Here is a 9,781-nt window from a genome sequence, read left to right as displayed (position 1 = left end):
AAATTTGCTAAAATTTTTAAAAATTCTTAAATTTTATTTTGTTTTAATTTTACTCAAAAAATTTTCGATTTGCATCAAATATATCCTTGACGGCTAATTTTTTAAAACAAACTTAGGACCATTTCAGCAACAATTTTACAAGAACAATATCAACACAAATAAATTAGAGATAGTTATTGTTCATACCCTGACCCGAGAATGAGGTTGGGTCCAACAAGGACAAAGGGCCGAATTTAGAGGAGGGCCCTCCATCCCTTACCCGAACTCTTGGAAGAGGTCGGACACTAACTAAGGAGTCCAAAACCCCGCATACCCAATAAGACGAGGTCACCGCTATCCATGTTAAATCATTAAGAAAGAAAATACTGGATGCAGAAGCGTACCTGAATTCATAAATATGAATCATGAGAAGAGTTTGGATCTTATGGTTCTTTCAATCTTCCTCAACCAAAGCCTTCTGTATCCCTAAGTGGCTGAATTGTAACTCTTCTAATGGGGAAAGAGCGACAAATGTAGCTTTCATATATTGGGGACCAAAACTCCGAAGGCACTATTTATATTTGAGCATATCACCCATTAAACCTTAAAGCCCAAATAAAATAGTATCTAAAATCCAAAAGATAATATATCTAAAATCCAAAAGATAATTATCTAAGGAACAAAAGATAATATCTGGTTTTATTCTCATTTAATTCTAAATCAAAAGTAATTATGACTTATTCAATTTAGCATTTATAATAATAAATGAGATCTTCATTATATAAGTCATTTAATTTGAAATAACATAATCTGTGATTATAATTAATATATGTATTGCCCATACACAAATTAGGAAATTAAAATAATTTCCTAACAATCTCCCACTTGGGCTATACATATATATTTTTCTTGACATAATCACATCTTACAAACTTTATGCACATATCTGAATGCTATTTCTCTCATTACTTTAACAATCTGGTCCGTTTCATACATTAGATATGGAACTAACGCAGCGTTTATCACATTAATGTCGTGACTGAACCACGACAATCACCATCCTAATATACTTAACGACATAGATCAAATTCGGATGAGTAATATGGAAATTACATGCCAAGTGATCTCATGCATGTCTATTTTCAGCTGGTCCAACTTTAAAACTTTATTGAGATCAAACACAATACAAATATTGCAAAATGAACATTTCGCATAACATGAAATAAACCATCAACTTAATTCTGCAGAAAAAATAACTCAATATCTATCATAGGACATATAGCATAAAATAAACTCCCACTAAACCAAGAATCACAAATATTGACACCCATTCGAGCAGTGTGCTCATGAAAGACTTTAGGGATCAATCTCTTGGTTAGTGAGTATGCTAGCATATACTCTGTTTTTATATGTTCTATGGAAATCTGTTTATCTTAACCTTTCTCCTTGACAACTAAGAGTTTAATGTTTATATGCTTCGATTTTGTCAAGCTCTTATTGTTATTTGAGTATAGTACTACTGACTTATTGTCACAAAATATCTTTAATGGCCTTTCAATGTCATCTACTATATGAAGCTCAGTGACAAAGTTTCGCAACCATATGCCATAAAATCAGAAACAGAGTACCCAATGATCTCCAAATTTTCTGATCTCCGATAAATAAGCATGTAATCCTTTGTTCTCTTCAGATAACGGATTACATGTTTAATAGCTATTCAATGATCCATGCCCAGATTGCTCAAGTATCTACCCAACACTCCCACTATAAATGATATATCGGGACGTGTGCAGACTTGAGCATACATTAAGCTCTCTAGTGTTAATGCATAAGGTTTATCATGCATTTCTATCCTCTCAAAATCATTTTTAGGGCATTGCTTGAGACTGAACTTGTCTCCTTTAGTTACGTGTGTGTCCATTGGTCTACAACTTTCCATGCCATATCTACTTAAAATCTTTTCGATATAGTTCTTTTGTAATAATCCAAGAATACCTTGAGAGTGATCTCTTAGTGTCTCAATTCCTAATACAAAAGAGGCATCATCAAGATCTTTCATTTCAAATTTGTTCGATAGAAATTTCTTAGTTTCATGCAACAAGCCTATATCGTTACTGGCAAGTAGAATGTCATCAACATATAAGACCAAAAATATGTATTTACTCCTACTGAACTTGTGGTATACACATTCATCTATAATATTTACCTCAAAACTATATGAAGTAATGACTTGATTAAACTTGTGATACCATTAACATGAAGATTATTTGAGACCATAGATAGATTTTCTCCTTTCTCTGTTGGATCTCCTTAATGACACTTCTTGAGGTTGTTGAGCTTGTTGTATAGGTTGGGATGGAGGAGGATTCTCATTATTTTTCTGTACTGTACAGCATCTTGAGCAACAATAATATTCTCATTGTTCTCTTATACTGCAACTGGATCTACAATAGGATTCTCATTGTGCTCTTGTACTATAACTGTATATTGAACAATAATAGGCACAAAGACCTGATCATTGTTAGTTATAGAATCCTCATCAAAAGCTACATTCCTAATATTTTTCCCCCCAAACTCAACATCCTCAAGAAATCTCGCATTTCCCGTTTTAAAATAGACCTTGATGTAGGATTGTAAAACTTGTACCCCCGTGAATGCTCAGCATAACCAACAAAGTAGCAACTAATTGTTCTTGAGTTCAATTTTCTTTTATGTGGCCTATAAGGTCGCGCCTCAGCTGGACATCCCCAAATAGGCAAATGATTTATACTAGGCCTTTTCCCAGTCTAAATTTCATATAGGATTTTGTTAACTGCTTTGCTTGACACCCTATTAAGGATGTACACTGCGATCTTTAAGGCTTCTCCCCAGAGTGATTCAGGCAAGGAAGAATGACTAATCATACTCCTCACCATGTCCTTAAGAGTTTGGTTCCTTCGCTCTGCAACACCATTCATGCTAGGTTTGCCTGGCATGGTGTATTGCGGAACAATACCACACTACTCTAGGAAAAGAGCAAAAGGCCCGAGACGTTGCTCACCTAAATCGTCATATCTTCCGTAGTATTCAATACCACGATCAGACTCGACAGCTTTAATTTTCTTTCCAAGTTGAAGTTCAACTTCAGCTTTGAAAGACTTGAAAACATCCAAGGTTTGGGACTTTTCATGAATTAATATAGATACCCGTAATGAGAGTAATCATCTATGAACGTAATAAAGTACCGTTATCCATTCCAAGAGACAGTAGGGAATGGGCCACATATATCGGTATGTATCAGTTCTAAGACATTTTTAACTCTATCGGCACCTAACCTCCTTTCGTTTGTCCTTTTTCCCTTTATGCACTCAATGCAGACTTCAAAGCCTGCCAAATTTAGGGGTCCAAGAATTCCATCCGACACGAGCCTCTGAATTCTCTGTTTAAAGATGTGACTTAGGCGTTTGTGCCATAATAATGCCGAATTCTTATTTAGTTTTTGTTTTGTACCTGTTTGTAGTATTTCATTATTATAGGAATTTAGGTCAAGCCTATATAGATTATCCACCAAATGACCAGAACAAATATTATTCGAATTATAAAAGAGACTGACTTTATTGTCTCTGAACGAACAAAAATAACCTGATTTATCCAAATGAGAAACAAAAATCAAATTTCATCTAAATGACGGCACATAAAATGTCTCTAATAAATCCAAGTAAAATCCACTCGTGGAACATAATTTAAAGGTTCCTATAGCTTCGACTGCAACTATATTGCCGTTTGCCACATAGATGTATCTTTCAGCATCACTTGGCGGTCGGCTCCACAGGCAACCCTACATAGTAACACTTACATGAGTAGTAGCAGCAGAATCTACCCACCAAGTATCAACAAGTGCATAACTTAAACTAGCCTCAGAACAAACAAAAGTAAGAATTATACCCTTCTTTACACGCCAAGTGGCATATTTGGTACAATCCTTCTTTATGTGTCCCACCTTCTTACAGAAGAAACAGGTTGAAACTTGATCCTGTTTCTTAGCCTTTTTCTGCTAAGAAGACATATCCACAGTAGTATCACACTTTCTTTTATACTGAGAAGATGAAGTCATGTGAGTACTTTCAATCTTATCTTGCTGTAGCCTCTCTTCTTCTTGCACACAGTGAGATATAAGCTCATTTAATGACCAAATGTCCTTCAGAGTGTTATAACTCACTTTGAATTGCCCAAAGTATGCAAGAAAGGAGATCAAAATGAAATGCTCGAGTAAGTCTTCATACAACTCTAACTTTAGTGCTTTTAATTTTGAAGCAAGATGAGACGTTTGCATAAGGTACTCCTTTATGTTCCTTTTACCTTTATACCTCATGGAGACAAGTTTTCTCAAAAGGCTATTTGCTTCCGCCTTTTCATTCTTAGAAAAGAATTTTTTTTAATATCTTTTAGGAACTATTTGGCATCTTTATCCTCAGTAATTAAGTCCCGAAATGCCTCAGAAATTGAGCGCTTCATGATCATAATGCTCATTCGATTGGATATCTTCCACTTTTCTATTTTAACCTCATTGAGATTTTCTAGAATAGAAGTGGGTTTCTCCTCTCGAAAGAGCTATATCCAGATCCATACAACCGAGGACAATCTCCACGGTATCCTTCTAAACTTTAAAGTTTGAACCATTCAGCATAGGAATACTTCTAATTTGTGCAGAAACATTGGTAGCTAAAGCCATAGTTTCTGAATTAGAACAAAAGTAACATGCAGTAAACATTAGTTAAATAACGGAAAAAAGTCCATATTGAATGGTGCACGAAATTGTGATCATCAATGACGCCAACAACTTGGTACGCACAATTGTAATCTCAACTCTTTATCACAACTCCGCACAACTAACCAGCAAGTGCATTGGGTCGTCCAAGTAATAAACCTTACGCGAGTAAGGGTCGATCCCACGGAGATTGTCGGCTTGAAGCGAGCTATGGTCATCTTGTAAATCTCAGTCAGGCGGATTCAAATGGTTATGGAGGATTGATAATTAAAAGATGAATAAAACATAAAATAAAGATAGAGATACTTATGTAATTCATTGGTGAGAATTTTAGATAAGCGTATGAAGATGTTTTGCTCCTCCTGAACCTCTGCTTTCCCATTGCCTTCTTCCAATCATGCATACTCCCTTCCATGGCAAGCTTATGTTGGGTTTCACCGTTGTCAATGGTTACCTCCCGTCCTCTCAGTGAAAATAGTCCTGATGCGCTGTCACCACATCGGCTAATCAGCTGTTGGTTCTCGATCATGTCAGAATAGGATCCATTGATCCTTTTGCGTCTGTCACACGCCCCACACTCGCGAGTTTGAAGCTCGTCACAGTCATCCCACCCCTGATCCTACTCGGAATACCACAGACAAGGTTTAGACTTTCCAGATCTCAAGAATGCTGCCAATTGATTCTTGCCTATACCACAAAGACTCTGATTTCATGGAATGGAGGACTCGGTTGTCAGGCGAGGCAACCATGCGTCATGAACCAGAAGGCTAAGAGATAAACATTCAAGCTTGATTGCATGTAGAACGGAGGTGTTTGTCAGGCACGCATTCAGAGGGGAGAATGGTGATGAGTGTCACATAATCATCACATTCATCATGTTCTTGGGTACGAATGAATATCTTAGAACAAGAAGTAGGCGTGAATTGAATAGAAAACAGTAGTAATTGCATTAATTCATGAAGAACAGCAGAGCTCCACACCTTAATCTATGGTGTGTAGTGTTTTGATGCCAGAATTCTTAAGCTGACTTGGAACGCCTGTTTGAGCCATCAAATCTCGAGCAAAGTATGAACTATTATATATTTCTGGAAAGCCCAGAATGTCTACTTTCCAAAGCAATTAAGAGCGCGCCAATTGGGCTTCTATAGCTCCAGAAAATCCATTTTGAGTGTAGGGAGGTCAGAATCCAATAGTATCTGCAGTCCTTTTTTAGCCTTTGAATCAGATTTTTGCTCAGGTCCCTCAATTTCAGCCAGAAAATACCTGAAATCACAGAAAAACACACAAACTCATAGTAAAGTCCAGATATGTGATTTTTATTTAAAAACTAATAAAAACATAATAAAAACTAACTAAAATATACTAAAAACATACTAAAAACAATGCCAAAAAGCGTATAAATTATCTGCTCATCACAACACCAAACTTAAATTGTTGCTTGTCCCCAAGCAACTAAAAATCAAATAGGATAAAAAGAAGAGAATATACAATGAATTCCAAAGAATTCAGATAGTGTTATTGATTCTCCTAGTTAAGTATGTTGATTCTTGAACACAGCTACTTTATGAGTCTTGGCCGTGACCCAAAGCATTTTGTTTTCCAGTATTACCACCGGATACATAAATGCCACAGACACATAACTGGGTGAACCTTTTCAGATTGTGACTCAGCTTTGCTAGAGTCCCCAATTAGAGGTGCCCAGAGCTCTTAAGCACACTCTTTTTGTTCTTGGACCACGACTTTAACCGCTCAGTCTCAAGTTTTCACTTGACACCTTCACGCCACAAGCACATGGTTAGGGACAGCTTGGTTTAGCCGCTTAAGCCAGGATTTTATTCATGTGGGCCCTCCTATCCACTGATGCTCAAAGCCTTGGATCCTTTTTCTACCCTTGCCTTTTGGTTTAAAGGGTTACTGGCTTTTTCTGCTTGCTTTTCTTTCTTTTTCTTTTCTTTTTTTTTTTCTTTTTTTTTCGCATTTTCTTCTCTTTTTTTTTCTTTTCTTTTTTTTTCTGCAAGCTTTTTATTCACTGCTTTTTCTTGCTTCAAGAATCAATTTTATGATCTTTCAGATTATCAAATAATATTTCTCCTTTTCCATCATTCTTTCAAGAGCCAACAATTTTAACATTCATGAATCAACAATATCAAAAATATGCACTGTTCAAGCTTTCATTCAAAAAGACAGAAGTATTGCCACCACATCAAAATAATTAAACTGTTTTAAAATTTGAAATTCATGCACTTCTTTTTCTTTTTCAATTAAAAACATTTTTCATTTAAGCAAGGTGATTGATTCATTTTCATAGCTTTAAGGCATAGACACTTAGACACTAGTGATCATGTAATAAAGACACAAACATAAATAAACATAAAGCATAAAAATTCGAAAAACAGAAAATAAAGAACAAGAAAATTAAGGAACGGGTCCACCTTAGTGATGGCGGCTTGTTCTTCCTCTTGAAGATCTTATGGAGTGCTTGAGCTCCTCAATGTCTCTTCCTTGCCTTTGTTGCTCCTCTCTCATGGTTCTTTGGTCTTCTCTAATTTCATGGAGGAGGATGGAATGTTCTTGGTGCTCCACCCTTAGTTGTCCCATGTTAGAACTGAATTCTCCTAGGGAGGTGTTAATTTGCTCCCAATAGTTTTGTGGAGGAAAATGCATCCCTTGAGGCATCTCAGGGATTTCATGATGAGGAATTTCCTCATGCTCTTGGTGAGGTTCTCTTATTTGCTCCATCCTTTTCTTAGTGATGGGCTTATCCTCATCAATAAAAATGTCTCCCTCTATGTCAATTCCAGGGATTTGAATGCCAACCTTACATTCTCCGGACTAAAATCTAAGCATTTCCCCCGAACCATTGTAAGCCAATTCTTTGGGTCCGGGTTCACACTTTGATCATGGTTCTTGGTGATCCATTGGCATAGAACTCTTGAACCATTAAGATCCCGACTTGTTGAATGGGATTGGTGAGAATTTCCCAACCTCTTCTTCGGATCTCATGTCGGATCTCCGGATACTCATTCTTTTTGAGCTTAAAAGAGACCTCGGGGATCACCTTCTTCTTGGCCACAACTTCATAGAAGTGGTCTTGATGCACCCTTGAGAGGAATCTCTCTATCTCCCATGACTCGGAGGTGGAAGCTTTTGCCTTTCCTTTCCTCTTTCTAGAGGTTTCTCTGGCCTTTGGTGCCATAAATGGTTATGAAAAAACAAAAAGCAACGCTTTTACCACACCAAACTTAGAAGGTTTGCTCGTCCTCGAGCAAAATGAAAAGAAGAGAGTGGAAGAAGAAGAAATAGAGGAGATGGAGGGGTGATGAATGGATTTTTGATGGTATAGAATTTCACAAATGAATTCTCGTTGCAAGTATAGTTTCTAAACCAATCACTAATCCTTTCATACAAAAAGTTGTTTGTCACTAGTACAAACCCCTAAAATTTATAAACCGAAGTATTGGACCTCGGGTCGTTCTCCCTAGGAATTACAATAAAGTGTCTTGTTATTGGTTATGAGTTATTTTGGGGTTTTGGATAAGAAGCATGAAAAGTAAATGGCAATGAAAATAAACTAACAACTATAAAAGGCTCTTGGTAAGGTGTGAGAACTAGAAGTCCTATCCTAGTTATCCTTCTCAATTATTATGAGAATTGTTCATTGCTACCACTTAGTTAACCCTTACTAATTAAAGGAAAGTCAAGTGGATGAATTGACTTGAGCCACAAGTCCTAGCCAACTCCCAAGGAAAGACTAGCTTTAGTGCACTCCAAACCAATTAACAATCTCTCCAATTATCAATCAACAAAGGAATTAGATAACTCAAGTGTCACTAATTACTCTACCTAGGCCAAGAGGAACAAAATCTACACTAAAACTAAAAGAGACATTTCAACAAAAACATAGAGTGCAATAGAAGTAAACATTATTAATGGATTTTCTTTCTTTTCCATATTATTTTTCTTTTCTTTTTCTTTTGTTTTTCTCATTTTTTTTTCTTTCTATATACAAGAGCATCAATGCATAAGGTTTTACATTTGATCAATACATGAGTATGTACCCAATTCCCAATATTTTCAATAGCAATACAAAATACCCTTTTATTCACCCAATGTCCCAAGGTTCCCACACTTGAATGATACTTACACACACTAGCCTAAGCTAATCAAAGATCCAAATTAAGGGACAATTATTGTTTTTCGCTTTAAGGCTTGTAATGTGCTAAATTAAAGAATAAATGGGTTAAGCGTAGGCTCAAATTTGGCTAACAAAGGAAGATAAAAGGTAGGCTATTTGGGTAAGTGAGCTAAATGAAATGATGGCCTCAATCACATAAATGCACGAATACACAAAATAATGGACATAAAGAATCAAACAAATCAAAGATTACAATCATAGAAAGAGAATAATGCACACAAGAAGGAAAATAAGTGGTTATAAGATGTAACCACACCATTAGGCTCAAATCTCACAAATTTGTGTTCTTAGCTCAAAACATGATCCATAATATATATAATTCAAGCAAGTTCTATGAAAAGTTTTCACTCAAATCAATTGACATGCCCTATAGATAGAAATCTTGAAAAATTCTCATTATTTTGACTAAGCTTATTGTGTATACATATGCAAAAATAAGAAAATGCAAGTAAAAATCCTAAGAACCTAAAATGAAATGCAAAAGTATTGGAGTTAGAAATTTGTCACCCAAAATCGCCGACCGGTCGGACGACCTCCCCACACTTAAAAGTTTGCACCGTCCTCGGTGCACTCAAAGACGAGCAAGGGGGTACGGCGACTCTCCGGATTGCTATGTGTTCTTTCTTCCGCTTCCATGGTTGCTTGTGGTGCATTCGTTATGAAAAACAAAAATATAACACCATAAGATGAGAAGATATAAAAGCAAAGAAGCATACATTGTTGGAATGAGGTAAATCACTAGAATGAGGTGAGTGAATTAGTGTGACATTAAGAAATATTAGGTGTGTGAATTCTAAATTGCGCGGTTTAGAATACACATTAGCATAAAAGCTATGTCACAAAAGAAGCATGCACTTCAC

Source organism: Arachis ipaensis, chromosome B04, assembly GCF_000816755.2.
Source record: "Arachis ipaensis cultivar K30076 chromosome B04, Araip1.1, whole genome shotgun sequence".
Taxonomy (NCBI): Eukaryota; Viridiplantae; Streptophyta; class Magnoliopsida; order Fabales; family Fabaceae; genus Arachis; species Arachis ipaensis.
Note: the sequence above shows the minus strand (reverse complement) of the source record.